This window comes from Spinacia oleracea, chromosome 6, assembly GCF_020520425.1.
Source record: "Spinacia oleracea cultivar Varoflay chromosome 6, BTI_SOV_V1, whole genome shotgun sequence".
Classification (NCBI taxonomy): Eukaryota; Viridiplantae; Streptophyta; class Magnoliopsida; order Caryophyllales; family Amaranthaceae; genus Spinacia; species Spinacia oleracea.
Window position 1 is genome coordinate 14,276,153 of NC_079492.1, and position 16,703 is coordinate 14,292,855.

Sequence of the window (16,703 nt, forward strand, 5' to 3'; positions counted from 1 at the left end):
GAAAATTAATTTTGAAAAAGCTTAATATATTAGCATTTTTGCATTAGGAATTTGAAAAAATGGGTGTAAAATAATAACTTTGTCCTGTTATTGTCTTAATTTTCAACTCTTATCAACCTACAACTAAATGTCATTTTACACTTTAAACAACTAAAAACTAATTTGCTAAACACTTTTGTACAATCGACGAATCCAACCATGTAATCAAACCAAGTAATACAAACGAGTAATGACATGCATCTCACCAAATTGGTCATCTTTTTGGCTAGTGGCTATTGTCAAGTGGGGAAGGGGCTGCTTGGTCATTAGTCAAGTGGGAAACCAAATTGGTTTATCATTTTTTTATTCAAAGTTTTGGCAAGTCGGTGACATATATATAACTAGCTTTTGAGCCCGTTCAAAGAACGAGCGGTTGTATATTGGTTGTTCAGATGTCTTTTGAAGTTTTAATTAGTGAGTACTTGTGATTTTTGGTAACATATGAATTAAATAGATGTGTAATTTAAGGGTTGGAAAAATATTAAAATTATAAATGAGTAAATATTGGATGTTAAAGTGGTGGAGTGGAAGAGACTAATAAATATAGTAGACTATTAATAACTTGATGTAGAATAAGGAAAATGGAATGAAAGAGGCTTGTAAAACATAGAAACAATAAAGAAATTAAAAATTAAAAAAAAAACAAAAAAAACAAAATGATGGATGAAAGGAGAGATGCCACGTGACTTCTAATAATGAGATGTCACATGGCTTCTAATAACCTATGGTTTTCCTTTTTAGATACTAGGTATAGATTATGAATGAATGAATCATGACTGGTTTAATTTTTCTTTTAATACAATGTATCATGAATTGACAACAGAAACAATGGGCGTGGTAGTCAGTGGCGGAGCCAAGAATTTTTTTTTGGGTGTCGGTAGTGGCGTTTCCAGGATTTTTAGAGTGTTATGTCCGGTGATTTTCCACAACACACAATATATTACTAAAAAAATGTATCGTCCTAAATTAATCGATATTCATATTATAATTGTAGAAAATTATTACAATTTTTCTCTACGGTTTTCATATGTGCGGTGAAAATTGAAAAGAGTAACTTAATTTAAGAGAGCGGGTGTTTAATTCCGTACTCTAATAGACCAGTTGTTTATACATAATGGTCTCTTAGGATTATCCCCCTATATTTATTCAGAACTCTAAGAGGCCAGTTATTTCAGATCGAATTTTTATAATAACAGGTCTCTTAGATTTCAGCTATAAGTATTTTTTTTTCCAATCTTTTTTGGGGGTCGGTAGACCCCTACTTGGCTCCGCCACTGGTGGTAGTATCGTCTCTCTCTGTCAATACTTTGGTCGTTTGGTGCATGACATCTATGATCTAACCAACAAGTACGTACTCCCTAATAGCCTACTTGGTAAATCAGTATTTTATCCGTTTCTTTATGTTCTTAAAATTTACAACTTCACTATTCAATTACTCATATTAGAGATGCTCTTAAAAAGTGGATATTAGCGTTAATTTTTTACTGATTTGCTAAATTTAAAGAATGGAACTGTGGCTGTTTTTACCATTAATTTCATATATATATTATCTCTATTTTTTTTAGTTACTTTTCGTATGGTAAAAATGAGTTTGGAACACAAGAACGTATTATCATGGGTCATATTGTTAGATTAGTTTCGTCGTGTACTTTCATAATTCCAATAATCTTTAGTTATACTTTCGTAGAACGGAGTATATAATCAACGATATCAAAAATAAAAATAATGTGTGTTGAAAATTGCATAAAGGATAAGCAAAGTTTCTATAAGATGATCACAAAGACACAAACTATATTATTTCTTTAGAATGTATTCAACATAAAATGTACGGAGTACATATAAGTTAAATGGGCCTCATTCTTCTATTTGTTTAGGCGCCCACACATATGAAAGTATCGTATGTAGATTTGTAACGGAAGTGTTTTGGGCCGTTTTTGGAAATGGAGCTATCTACGGAAGTGACCTTAAAGTGGTATTCTTGCACTTAATGTGCAATCCATAAAAATTAATTAGTGTCTATAAGAATCATTTGCGTCTGTTTGAATGCAATCCACTGTTGTCCAAGGCATCCTCGGTAAAACCTAGCTTCTAAGAGTAGTAGTCTAAGGCAATGTTATCTACTTTTAGACACAATTCCAAAGTGTTCAAAGAACATTTACACAAGGAGGTGGTATGTTCTTGTTAAAAAGTGTGAGTATGGTATTTTTGTATCCCACAACGGAAAATGAAGTAAATAATTTCTAGTTTAAAACCTAAGTGGACTACTCTTTCTATTATCAATTAATTTTAGGATGGAACCTCAATTGGTTGTGTTCGTGAACTTCTAGAATTTTACATCTTTGGGGTTTCTCTCATGCAAATATTGGATAGGTTTTCTCTTGTAAAGTTATTACTTACGAAGTTTAAGAAGCAGGGTCTGCATGCTAAATAAGATTTTATCTCCGTAATATTAAGTTCGGATGTTTCATGAAATACCCCGAATTTTGGCATAATTTACCAAACGTCCATCAAGTTTCAGAAATACATAAAATGCCACTCATGAATGACTTAATACCCAAGATAACCTTACTAATGACGCGACGTTAGTCCTCCGTTAGCCTAGTTTCATAATTCACCAAATACCCCTATTTTAATACTTATTTCACCAAATACCCTTATTCTAAAGTAAAACTCTTAAATGAACCTGGTCCACCTAAAATTATTGTGGACCAAGCCCAAAAGAAAAAGCTTCTCCTTTTATCCTTTTTATTCACACGTGTGAAAAGCCTGAATCCATTTGTTTCACCTCTTTCTTTCTTTTCATTCTCTCGATCGTTTCTGCCTCCTGGATGTCCTTCTTCTCTCTCCTCATTCTCACGACCTTCATCTCACCTCAATTTTAATGAATTTTCTCGAGTTTCTGCAATTTTATTCTACTTGTATCTAGTCTAGTTCCTTCAATTTCTCTCCTCCATTTCAAGCCTCATTTTCTCTCTCCTCTATTAGCAACGCTGCCAAAAACTAGGGAGGTGCTTCGATTGGAGTTCGAAGAGGTCTTCGTAGCTCAGCTATTCGCAAGGAACATTCAGGGTCAGTTTTCATCTTATATTTTTTAATTTTTTTAAATTCCTTTAACTCCCGTTCGCTAATTTTAGCTTAATTTAAGGGCATGTTTTTTGTTGTTTCATGTACTTTTGTGTTTATATTTTTGCCATTGGTGTTCTTGTTGATTTGAAGTTTTGTGGGTGCGAATTAGGGTTTGTTTTCCCTAATTTTCAAAATTAGGGTTTCTATGCATTTTGTATTGATTTTTGCAGTGTATTGGTTTAATAAGATGCTAGTCGTCAACATTCACAATTTAAAGGTCACTACGCTACCATTTTAAGTCTTCATGTGTAGAATTGAGGAAATTGTAACTGTTATACTAATATAGGTTACTATTCCATCTTTAGTGGTCATTGTATGTAGTAGAGGGATGTTTTGGACTATTTATTATGCAGCACTAATTGGTTTTGTTAAGATGGTAATTATTGATCCATAATTGTGAGTACATGCTATATTTGGTTTTGTTAAAAAATTCTGCATTAATTTGCTTATGTAAAATTATGTGAAGCAACTAGGTATTCATGTGTGCATGGTGTCATATCATCACAAGCCTAGCTTGCTGATCTAATTGGCAGTAGCAGTTGGTCTACAGTTTGGCCGGTATGTAATTATGTGTGTGACTGCTATCTTTGGAGTGTATTTAGGGTTGTGTAGTTGTTGTTCTGTCTGTGTGTGGAAGTGTTACTTTAGGTAGAATAGAGCTACTATGATTCAAAAAAGGGCTACTAAATCAGAAAATAGTATTTAGTTTGTGCAAAGTAAATGCTCAGAGAATTATTTATTTTAGAGATAGACGCTCTCACTGTTAAGTAAAGCTCCTTGAAATTACAAAACTAAAAACACATTCTACGCGACTAAGTCCCTCCTCTTGCAGAAGCAGTAGAGCAGTTGTATCTTTAATACTTGGTATTTTGTATCCGTATAATGAATTACTTTATGTTGGGTGACAGAATGTAACAACATATATGGGAGCTCTGCATCTGTTAAGACTAGAAGAATCATCAAACGCATAGGTGTATGCCTTTGGGAAAATGGCCTTAAACAGATTTGCAAAGATGATTGGCTTGCAGGTTTTAGGGTCTGAGAACTCGCCTGTACAGTAGTACTTAGCAGATTGCATAGCTAGGCAAGCACTCTTACAACCTTTTGAAGGAAATAGTGCCCTTGGTCCAAGTATGCATATAATATTAAGTCTAATAAATGCGGTTCAGTATTAATTAACAAGTTAATAATTCAGTGAGATCAAGTGAGCTGAATGCCTGACTAGAGGCCGCTTCAGTTCAAGTGGAATTAATTATATTAATCCACAGCTTACTCTTGACTGAACCCGTAGGGTCACACAAATAGTACGTAAACAGATCAAGTATTTAATGGCATTAAATACTCCATCTATGGATATTCGGAATCGACGGATCTTGGTTTCAGTGGGAGCTGAGATCGTCACAGGCAAGAAATAAATACTCCGAAAACGATGATATTGCCGGAAACGGAAATATGGATCGTATCGGAAATATAAATATTATCCAAGTCGTAGATGTTGCCGGAAACGGAAACATGGTACGTATCGGAAAATATTATCGGAAATGGAAATATTGCCGGAATCGGAAATATTGCCGGAAACGGAAATATTGTCAGAATCGGAAATATTATCGGAATCGGAAAATAATTCCGGAAACGGAAATATTAAATATTTGTTCGAAACGGAAATTAATTCCGGAATCAGAAATATTAAATGTTGTTCGTATCGGAAATGAATTCCGGAATCGGGAATTTAATCGGAAGCGTATCGTACGAATTAGCATCGGACGAGGCCCGCTAGACGAAGGCCCAGCACGAAGCCAGGCCATCGCCCAGCGAGCCGCACGCAGCAACGCACGCCTCGACCAGGCCCAGCGCAAGGCCAGGCCCAGCCAAGGGCGCGCGCGCGCGCGCAGCACCGCACATGGGCTGTGCGCTTGTCGTGGGCCGCAAGGCCTGCGCGGGTGCACGGCTTGTACGATGCGTGTGCGGGAAATCCTAATCCTATTAGGATTCGTGCGAAGATTAAAATCCTAATCCTATTAGATTTGCTTTGTTATTTAGAGTCCTAATAAAGTTCTAATTAACAAATCCACATCCTAGTAGGATTACAATTCCTTTTCCATACCTCTATAAATAAGGGCCTAGGGTCATTATTTGTACACACGATTCAAGTATTCAAAGTGATTTTTGAGAGAAAAAATTCAGTCATATAATTGCCTACAATAGCCGAAAATTCTAAGTACCTTAAGGGCGATCCTAGTTGGTCAAGCTTAAGGCGGATCCGGACGTGCTGTGGACTATCTACGGAGGGACGACATTTGGATTCCTAAAGACTTGTTCTTGTTCGGTTCGGGCGCAGCTAGGGAAGGCACGCAACAAAGTGTATGCATCTAAACTATGCTAAATGATTATGTGTAAATAATATGCTTTCCTGGCTTTATGGTTTTTCCGCATGATTTATGTTTTGTCATATGAATCATAACCTAACAGTGGTATCACGAGCCTCTTATTATTTTAATAATCTAAATTGCATAAACATGGTTAAATATTACAAATTTGCAAGAATTAAAAAGGGGTGATTAATTTTCGTAATTGTTAATTAATTGCAAATTGCGTTTATTTAATTATACGTACGCAGTTTTTCGGCAGTTTCTTCGTTACTCATCCAAATCGAGTGATTTTTGTGTCAATTCCGCATGTATAAGGCATTCTAAAATTTTGACAAAAATAATCTTTTTCGGCCGAACCCAGAATTCTCAAATTCGAAGCCTAACTATGACTTTTCGGAGGTTTTAGTTTTTCGAATGCAAAATTTCGTAAATTTAAGATGTTAAATTAAATATTTGCGATTCTTGTTGATAAATCTTGAATTTTTGATTGACGTACTGTATATGTTTAACAAGTTTGAATGCCTAGCCTTGTTAATTATGCAATCTAATTTGTAATTATGATTAATTTGTTGAAAATTGGAATAATTTAGAATTAATTTGATTTTCATAATTAGTTATAATTTAATTAGAAACCTATGATTAAAAACCACCATAAAAAAATTGTAAATTTATGTTAAATTTTAAATTTTTATGACCTAGACTTGAATCCATGTTAATCGGAAATCAATTAAATAATAAATTTTCGATTTTTCGCCCTAAAATTATGAAATTAATATTATTTATTAATTTGTCATTAATTTTGAATATAAATTTTAAAATTTTATGCGATTCGCTCATATAACTTGCACGCACCAAGCAATGGACGCTACGTGTTACCCTTAAGGGGTGTTGTATAGTGCGGGCATGTGACGACGAGCAAGGGAGCTCGTCGCCCATGCGGTACGAATGCAATGAGCAAGGCCATGGTGCACGAGCACAAGGCAGCAGCCCTGCCTTGTGTCGTTGGCTGTGTGCGATGGGCGAATGGGCGAGGGCGAGAGCAAGGCATGAGCAGTCGCGTGTGGGCAGCAAGCGTGCTGCGCCACAGCGCGCACTGCCCCGCGCAAGCATGCGGAGCCTCGCGCGCAGCGAGCGCAAGCTCGCGTGCCACGAGCGCTACGCACAGCGTCGATGGCTCGCGCGCAGCGAGCGCCAGCTCGCATACTGCTGCCTCGTGCGATGAGCGCAAGCTCGCGTGCGGGAAAGGCAGGCGCAGAGCGAGCGATGGCTCGCATGGATCGAGCGCTGGCAAGCGAGCGCAGCGAGCGATGGCTCGCGTGCATCGAGCGCTGGCGCGCGCAGCGAGCACCAGCTCGCGTGTTCGATTGATGCCTTGCGATGGTGAGCAGCAGCGATGCGACAGAGCGCATGGGCTGCGCGCACATGGCCAGCGATGGCTGTGTGCGTGTGGCCCATGGGCGTGCGTTGCGTGGGATTGTTGCGTTGCGATTAGATCGTTTTGAAATTTTAATTTGAAATTTTCAGTTTACGTAATTTTAATTAATTTTAAAATTAATAATTTAAATTATTTTCTTGGATTTTAATTTTGAATATTGTAATTATAATAAATTTTATTTATTCTAATTATTTTACTAAAATTAAAATCATGAATTAATTTAAATACGACTGAAATTAAATTAAACTTAAATTTTTGGATTCAATTATAAATTTATATGAGCTTTAAATTTTAATTAAATTTGTATGTTTCCGGTTAGACTAGAAATACATTTTTATGTTTAAAATTAGTAAAGCATATGAATTTATTGGTTTAAGTGGGAGCCCTTTTTAGTCATGAACTCTTGATTAGGTCTACAAATCCTTAAGGTTAAAACAACTTGATTAGAATTAATAAGGACTGAATAATTTGTAGATTATTGGTGCCCTTGATTAATTGCTGCAAATGTTTATGTGATGCATAATGTGTTTTACTAACCAGCTATGTGGGCCATTCATGATATTGAATGGGTGAATGGTATATATTGTATATGTACTGTTTTGCAGGTTATGAAGTGACTAGTATGGCCCAAATAGGATACAAAATATGGTCTGCGTACCATTAATTTGAATGTAATTGGTCTAAAGTACCAAAGTTGTTTCTCAATTCAAATATGGTCTGCGTACCATCAAATAGTTGTAATTAGTTTTAATTATAGCTTATTCTATTTGAAGAAAATGGTGCCTCCCACGGAGATTTTCAAGACGGACTTTGAAGTTGAAGCTTCAAGATGAAGTCGGGCCATACTAGATCACATTTATCTTATGCATGTTTTAAGTTATTTATTGCTTTAAATATGTCTTAAAATGCATGAGATTACGGCTTGATTATGTTGCATGATTAAGGATTTTAGTTCACTTAAAATCTAACCAACATAGTAAGAGCCTTAAGTTCCAAACTAAAAAATTGAGTTATAAGGTGCCATGCCAAAATATACACTTGCTTGGATATCCTTTACATCAATCTAGTAATAGTTTTCGCTCAGCGAGGTGTTACTTATTGGTCCTAAAGGGGCAAGGTACACAAATAATTGTGAGTACATGTTAGTTTTGGTGAAACTCAACGATATAAGTAAGGAGTCCTTTTATGTCGTGGCAAAATCGATAGGTTTACCTAATAAGTTCTTAGACGTACCTATCAACCAAGAATAGTTTCTAGACTATTAGCAAAAGGCTTTTGCTTACCTAAGATGTTTTAGGATTAAGTCGACAAACTGTGCTTAGTTCTTCAATGATTTTAGGATCTTGGAATCATTTTATTCACACCTGCCGGAACAATAAATTCGAATAAAATGCTAATAACTTGTTTAAATTGCATGATTGCTTTTCAAGTTATTACTCATGATAAATGTTTAGACTTTGCATGCTTCAATGTATGTTTTAATTATTGTTTATAATTAAACATCTTGCACTGCAGCAAATCCTTTTAGAAAGGTAACAGTAAATTTCCTCGATTGGTAGTGAATCCAAGAACGATTCACGGAAATGAGAGAAAATGAGCAATTTAAAATGTACGTTTCTTTTCGCGACTTTTATGGTTGTTTTCGAATATCAAAATCGAATGGCAAACCAATTGGTGCTTGTGAATTCAAAATACAATGTAGTTTTGAGATCATAAAGCATTGAGTTTAAACGCTCAGCTTTACCAATGGTTAACAACCTAAAATATTTTTTCCATTTAATTCTCGAATGAGTCTAGTCCCTAGACATTCGAATAGATCGATGCTTAGAGAACTTTAGAAGCTTCTGGTAAGATCATCTAGTTGAAACAAAATATTCAACATAAATTAAAATGGTAAAGAACCTTGTTGGTGACATTGGACATGTCTAACAAAGTATAAAAGTCAACACTAAAGAATTCAATTCTTAAGACTATAAGAAAGGGTACAAGAAATAGGAAAACAAAGGAACAGATGACAGGAATTTACAAGTCCGTTTCTACCTATAAGTTTATGTTTAAAGAGAAGTGACCTAGGAATCAAACTTCCTTGGTATCATATACCGCTTGAGGTTCTTACTTCGGTAATAACTCAAATAATGGAAGCTAGGCTACACTAATGGCCTACAAGTGGGAAATGAAGCATGGCAATGCTACATTAGTTGTAGGGTCATCTAGTTTGTTTTAAAGGCTGGAACTAAATGGCTATTTTGTTCCATAATCAGCATACCTAAATTTCTGCTTCAAACACAGAAAGACTCACATTCAGAAGAACAAAAACAATGTTTGTTTGTTTGTTTATTTGAATGAAATGGTCATTTACGGGTTGAGTCAATTTGCTTGATTAAAACAAACAACTCTTTAACAATAAAACTTTACTAGGTTCAAATCAACCCCTTGATTTGAGTTCCACTAATCTTTGGCATTGTTGCTTAGACCATATCAACAAGTTAACATTCAAAAGCTCTATTTTGATGGACTTTTGAAAGTTCATTGATTTCTAGATCAATTTAAGACGACTAGTCTTACTTGTTGAAAGTAACAAAAGATATGAACTATTGTTAGAACACCTAGACAATAGAGTTCAAAGCTAAAGAAAGATTTTATGACTTTATTATTTCACATGGATTTGAGTGAATATAGGTTTATTTACTCAAATGTGATATAAGTTGAATCTGTTTGGCTAGTTCAAAGATTCAGAAGTATAAAATCCACTTGGCAAGAAATCATAAAGATCTAGGTTAGATCATGTTGATGATTACTTGAGACCAAATATGATCATCAATGATTGTGTGTTGTAATTTCACAATCTGGGTCCATAAGATATGGCATATCTTAGTTGGAATAATCGAAGTCAATTAGTACTTGATTCGATCAATGATGGATCATAAAGACTTTTCCTATAATTTCTAAAACAAAATGCTCAACTACCACCAAGCTAAACCAAATTCGTCAAAGCTATTGAAAAGTAATTTCAAAATATCTTTTCATAATATATGTAAAGAGTTCCTAAACTCAGTGGGAGCTTAGTGTTTGTTATTCAACAAACTAAGGCCCAAGTATAGATATATGTTTCATTGTGATTTATTCAAATGAGACACAAGGGTATTGTTTCTACCACGAATTTTTGAGAACATAATGTTTGTTTGCTCGAAATGATGTCCTTTTGGAGATTCGTTTCCAAAATGACAAGTGGGAGAAAATAGACCTCGAAAGTCTTCGAGGCGAACAACAAACATAGACGGACATTCCGGAGGATTTTCGAAGTTCTTTAGAAAATCCGAACACGTATTCTTTAAGGACTTTAGAAGTGGCTTTAAAGAATAGACATCTCTTAGAAGACTTTACAAGTGCTTGAAGGAGAACAGAATATTCAAAGGACTCTCAAAGTGCCTGTTGATATTCTATTGTTTGATACCCAAGTAGGCATAGAGTTCAGGTCAATGAAACTATGAGATTCTTCTATTAATAGTGAAGAAACCTACAACTTGCAGTCAAACTATTAATGAGTTTGTGACCTGTAAGAAAGCTATGACGAAACCCAGATTCCCTAAAATGGTTAGAGGCCATATATAGACTCAAATGTTTTAGATGGTTAAAGGCCATAAAACATAACCAATGTTTTGATGACAAAATTGAAATTTTGTTGATTTGCAAGAATAGTTTCACACCTATTGGTTGCAAGTTTGTTTTAAGGATAAAAACCATCAAACATGGAATTGTGTTCACACACAAAGCTAGATTAGTTGCTAAAGGTTACAAGCAAATTCATGGCATGGATTGTGTTGAAACCTCATGCATAATCGTAATGCTCAAGTCTATAACTCAAGCAATGATTGCATATTGGTACATATGACAATTGGATGACAAAACGTATTCCTCAATCAAATGTTGGAAGAAAACTATGTACATGGCATGTCATAGGATTTGTGGATCCAAATAAATGCTTGAAAAGGAATGCTAACTTATGAAATCTAAGTACAGATTTAAGTAAGCAATTGGGAATTGGAACTGTATTTTAGTGAAGCTAATAAGCATTTTAGTTTCATAAAATGTACATGATTCTTATAGATATATAAGAAGTTTAGTGGGAGTACATAAAAACTTAACTGGTCCTGTGTGTATCACACACATATCTCTCTATTGTGAAATAACATTCAAATGCTAATGACTTAGATTTGAAATTATTCATCAATGATGGACCAAGGCGAAACTTAGTACATACTGGGTATTAAGATCTATTTACAAAGATCTTATATTATTGTTTTGGATTAAGTAATGGCATTTACTAAATCAAACACGAAATACTCCATTGGAGATATTCGACCCATGTGAATAAATCTAAGTAAAGAATGTTTGAAATATGTATAAGCATTTACTAAGTTAAACATCAAAAGATCTGAGTAAGATTCTTAACCTATATTATATGTCAAAGAATTTAGCTGGATTTAGTATCTACTGAAACTAGAATGAGCTAAAGTTACATGAATAGAATTCAATTGGGAATTATTCTGCAAAAGAATTTATCATGTATATAATATAATATGAGGATCGCCAAAAACGTATCGTATGACTTTAGGCATGACGAACATATACCAATCTCTATTGATCTAAGTGAAGATCAACTAGATTGAGATCAAGAACACTTATGGTACTTGAAAAGGTACATAGGAATAGTTCTTGATTCAAGGAAATAAAGATATGCTAAATATTGATGCTACACGCATAAACACTGGCAAAGGATCAAGCAAGACCCTTTGCAGTTAACCATTGACAAGGACGAGCTAAAGAGCATCGTGTTTCGAAATGGCAACATGGATTGGAGACCATGAGTTGTTGCGTGGGAAATTAAAATATTAATTTCTATGTTCTAAGATACAGCTGGAAATTCTTCCACGTATCTGTGAACTGCTTGGATAAGCAAATCCAAACAAAGCATCACTAGCAACCTAAACAGTTGAAGTAAAAGTACTTATTGCCTAAGAAGCAATAAAATAGAGTTGTTTATATTAATGAGTTCTTCATTGAACTTGGGAAGATCACATGTGTGTTGACTTAATGGTTCTTCATTGCAAAATGCGTAGAACCACTAATGTAGCAAGAAAGACTAGATCACAAAATAAACATACTCAAAAGTTCTTATCATCATATCTCGAAGAACATTCGATGAAAAGGATGTTAAGATTGGCAAAGCGTGATAACTAAACCTATGCAACAAGTGAGAAGCAACACTCACGTTGTAGCACTGGAAATCAAGCATAGCTTTGAATTCCATGAACTGTTTTAAAGATGGGTTTGAGGCCCATGGTTGTAAAACAATGGGGTTGAACATTTATCATATATGAAATGTATTTTCATATTTTATTTAATCTTGGTTTAGTATTAAATGATGAGTCCCTTCAATTTGACGATATATTCAAGATAGACTGTTAGGACCAGTCCTGTGACTAAGAAATGTCTATCAAGTGAACTTGAATGTCAAAGGTTGAAAATGGTCCCTAGTCGGAGTTTTCTATAAAATTGGACGCATAGAAAACGTTAGACGATTAGAATGCAAGATGACTAGTAGTTCTGTTTCTTGAACTATGTGGACATGGCAATGTCATAATCATTTGTATAGATACTTACTTTGGGAAGACTAGTATCGGACAAGACCTATGAAACTTTACTGTAAGAGATGAAAATCTGTCATAAGTAAATTTCATTAAAATTATTAGACACTAAATCCTCAATACCTGAGTGATTTGAGATTACTTGTTTGAGAACTGGTTGCTTTGACGTTGACCAACCGTCGCACCGTAAAAGGAGGATATAAAGGCAACGCTCAGGTAATCACCTATCAAACGAAGTCTAATCTCAAGATCGCAAGATTGGGATTGTCCTCCCCTAAATCGGGATGAGATGCTTAAAAGTTGTACAAGGCCACTCGGAGAGCTAGAAACTGTGAAATGCATGGCCGTGCTCGGATGAATCATAGGCTATGATTATCTGTTTATTTGATCAGTTGAACTCTGAAACCGAGGAACACCTCTGGACATAATAAGGATGACAACTCTTACCTTATGTTCAAGAGCAAGCATCGAGCGACAAAGGAATTAGGAAATGCACACTTGTCCCTAAGGACAAGTGGGAGACTGAAGGAAATAGTGCCCTTGGTCCAAGTATGCATATAATATTCAGTCTAATAAATGCGGTTCAGTATTAATTAACAAGTTAATAATTCAGTGAGATCAAGTGAGCTGAATGCCTGACTAGAGGCCGCTTCAGTTCAAGTGGTATTAATTATATTAATCCACAACTTACTCTTGACTGAACCCGTAGGGTCACACAAATAGTACGTAAACGGATCAAGTATTTAATGGCATTAAATACTCCATCTATGGATATTCGGAATCGACGGATCTTGGTTTCAGTGGGAGCTGAGATCGTCACAGGCAAGAAATGAATACTCCGGAAACGATGATATTGCCGGAAACGGAAATATGGATCGTATCGGAAATATAAATATTATCCAAGTCGTAGATGTTGCCGGAAACGGAAACATGGTACGTATCGGAAAATATTATCGGAAATGGAAATATTGCCGGAATCGGAAATATTGCCGGAAACGGAAATATTGTCAAAATCGGAAATATTATCGGAATTGGAAAATAATTCCGGAAACGGAAATATTAAATATTTGTTCGAAACGGAAATTAATTCTGGAATCGGAAATATTAAATGTTATTCGTATCGGAAATGAATTCCGGAATCGGGAATTTAATCGGAAGCGTATTGTACGAATTAGCATCGGACGAGGCCCGCTAGACGAAGGCCCAGCACGAAGCCAGGCCATCGCCCAACGAGCCGCACGCAGCAACGCACGCCTCGACCAGGCCCAGCGCAAGGCCAGGCCCAGCCAAGGGCGCGCGCGCGAGCAGCACCGCACATGGGCTGTGCGCTTGTCGTGGGCCGCAAGGCCTGCGCGGGTGCACGGCTTGTACGATGCGTGTGCGGGAAATCCTAATCCTATGAGGATTCGTGCGAAGATTAAAATCCTAATCCTATTAGATTTGCTTTGTTATTTAGAGTCCTAATAAAGTTCTAATTAACAAATCCACATCCTAGTAGGATTACAATTCCTTTTCCATACCTCTATAAATAAGGGCCTAGGGTCATTATTTGTACACACGATTCAAGTATTCAAAGTGATTTTTGAGAGCAAAAATTCAGTCATATAATTGCCTACAATAGCCGAAAATTCTAAGTACCTTAAGGGCGATCCTAGTTGGTCAAGCTTAAGGCGGATCCGGACGTGCTGTGGACTATCTACGGAGGGACGACATTTGGAGTCCTAAAGACTTGTTCTTGTTCGGTTCGGGCGCAGCTAGGGAAGGCACGCAACAAAGTGTATGCATCTAAACTATGCTAAATGATTATGTGTAAATAATATGCTTTCCTGGCTTTATGGTTTTTCCGCATGATTTATGTTTTGTCATATGAATCATAACCTAACACCTTTATTCCCCTTCTTTACTTCCAATGCTGAAGGACAATATACATTCAGATCTGCATCACATTTAACCACACCCGACCCCTCCCCTTACCGGCTTCATAGAAACCGGCAAGTTGAACCCATCAACAAGGCTGATATCATAGTAATGCAGAGGGGATGCAGAGGTGCCGAATGTCATCTCCACTGATTGCATTACTATTCTGAAAATGTAAAGTTTGAAACCATTTTTCAGTTTTAAGGACACTTATTTCACCAAAAACCCGACTTCATATATATGGCCACTATAATTCAAAAAAGGGTGACTACATCAAGAAAGAGTTGTTTTGTTTGTTTAAGGGTCACTAATAGAATAGAAACGAATCACTCTACAATGTGTAACATTTGAATTGGGGACATGGTTTAGTTGTTTGTTTTCATGCTTGTATCAGTTTTGTCAAGTTAGCTTGGCCTAAGTGTATGTTATCTCATTTTTTTTATTAAAAATGATAATGAATTTAGAATTGTAAAGTCTATTAGCTCAACTGGTAGAGCTATTATGCAATTGCATGATGGTGTAGGTTCGAATCCTACATAGACTATCAAACTATATATTGTTCTTTGGTTCTGGTTATTTTGTTCATTTCACAAAATTAAATGGATAGGTCACTATATGTTAAAAAAGGGTAACTAAAAACAAAAGAAGTATATATTTCAAAAAAGGAAACTATTATGTTAAAAAGGGTCACTATATGTTAAAAGAAGGTAACTAAAATTTAAAGAAGGATACATTTCAAAAAGGGGCACTATGCGTCAAAAAGGGTAACTATGTGTTAAAAAAAGTCACTCGGTCTAAAGGAGTAACTACTTGTATATGTTATAAAGCAGGGTGACTATATATTAAACATATGTCACCGTAGTTAAAAAAAAGGTAACTTAGAGGGTTACTACTAAAATGGATTGAGTAAATACGTAGCTATATGAAACAAATAACCTATGTAGTGAAGGAAATAATGCCCTTGGTCCAAGTATGCATTCAATGTTAAGTCTAATAAATGCGGTTCAGTATTAATTAACAAGTTAATAATTCAGTGAGATCAAGTGAGCTGAATGCCTAGCTAGAGGCCGCTTCAGTTCAAGTGGAATTAATGATATTAATCCACAGCTTACTCTTGACTGAACCCGTAGGGTCACACAAATAGTACGTAAACGGATCAAGTATTTAATGGCATTAAATACTCCATCTATGGATATTCGGAATCGACGGATCTTGGTTTCAGTGGGAGCTGAGATCGTCACAGGCAAGAAATGAATACTCCCGAAACGATGATATTGCCGGAAACGGAAATATGGATCGTATCGGAAATATAAATATTATCCAAGTCGTAGATGTTGCCGGAAACGGAAACATGGTACGTATCGGAAAATATTATCGGAAATAGAAATATTGCCGGAATCGGAAATATTGCCGGAAACGGAAATATTGTCTGAATCGGAAATATTATCGGAATCGGAAAATAATTCCGGAAACGGAAATATTAAATATTTGTTCGAAACGGAAATTAATTCCGGAATCGGAAATGTTAAATATTGTTCGTATCGGAAATGAATTCCGGAATCGGAAAATTAATCGGAAGCGCGTCGTACGAATTAGCATCGGACGAGCTTGCTAGACGAAGGCCCAGCACGAAGCCAGGCCCACGTCCAGCAAGGGAAACGCGCGCCACAACACGCCAGCCCAAGGCTGCGCCAGGCCCACCGCAAGGCAGGCCCAGCGCGCGCCCAAGGCTGCGGCAGTCGTGGGCTGCGTTGCTCGGGCTGTGCGCGCGCGCGCATGGCGCCCCTCGTGGGCTGCTGTGCGTGCGTGTGTGTGTTTGTGTTCACATACGAAACCTAAAACGTACAGGATTCGTTTAATGATTAAATTCCTAATCCTAAATGATAAATTAATTAAATAAGAGTTTCACTAGGATTCTAATTTAATTAATTCGTATCCTAGTAGGATTCCAATTCTCTTTCCATACCCCTATAAATATGTGGCCTGGGTTCACAATTTATAACGAGTTTTCAAGTATTCAAAGTGAGTTTTTGAGAGAAAAATTCAGTCACATACCTTGCCTAAAAGTGCCGAAATTATTAGTACCTTAAGGGCGATTCTAGTTGGTCAATCTTAAGGCGGATCCGGACGTGCTGTGGACTATCTACGGAGGGACGACACTTGGAGTCC

At 36.2% G+C, this 16,703-nt stretch overlaps 1 pseudogene; it reads right to left on the reverse strand.

Moving 5' to 3' along the window:
* Positions 1-3,852: 3,852 nt before the first annotated feature.
* Positions 3,853-16,703, reverse strand: part of LOC110790706 (thaumatin-like protein) — a 44,536-nt pseudogene continuing 31,685 nt past the window's right edge.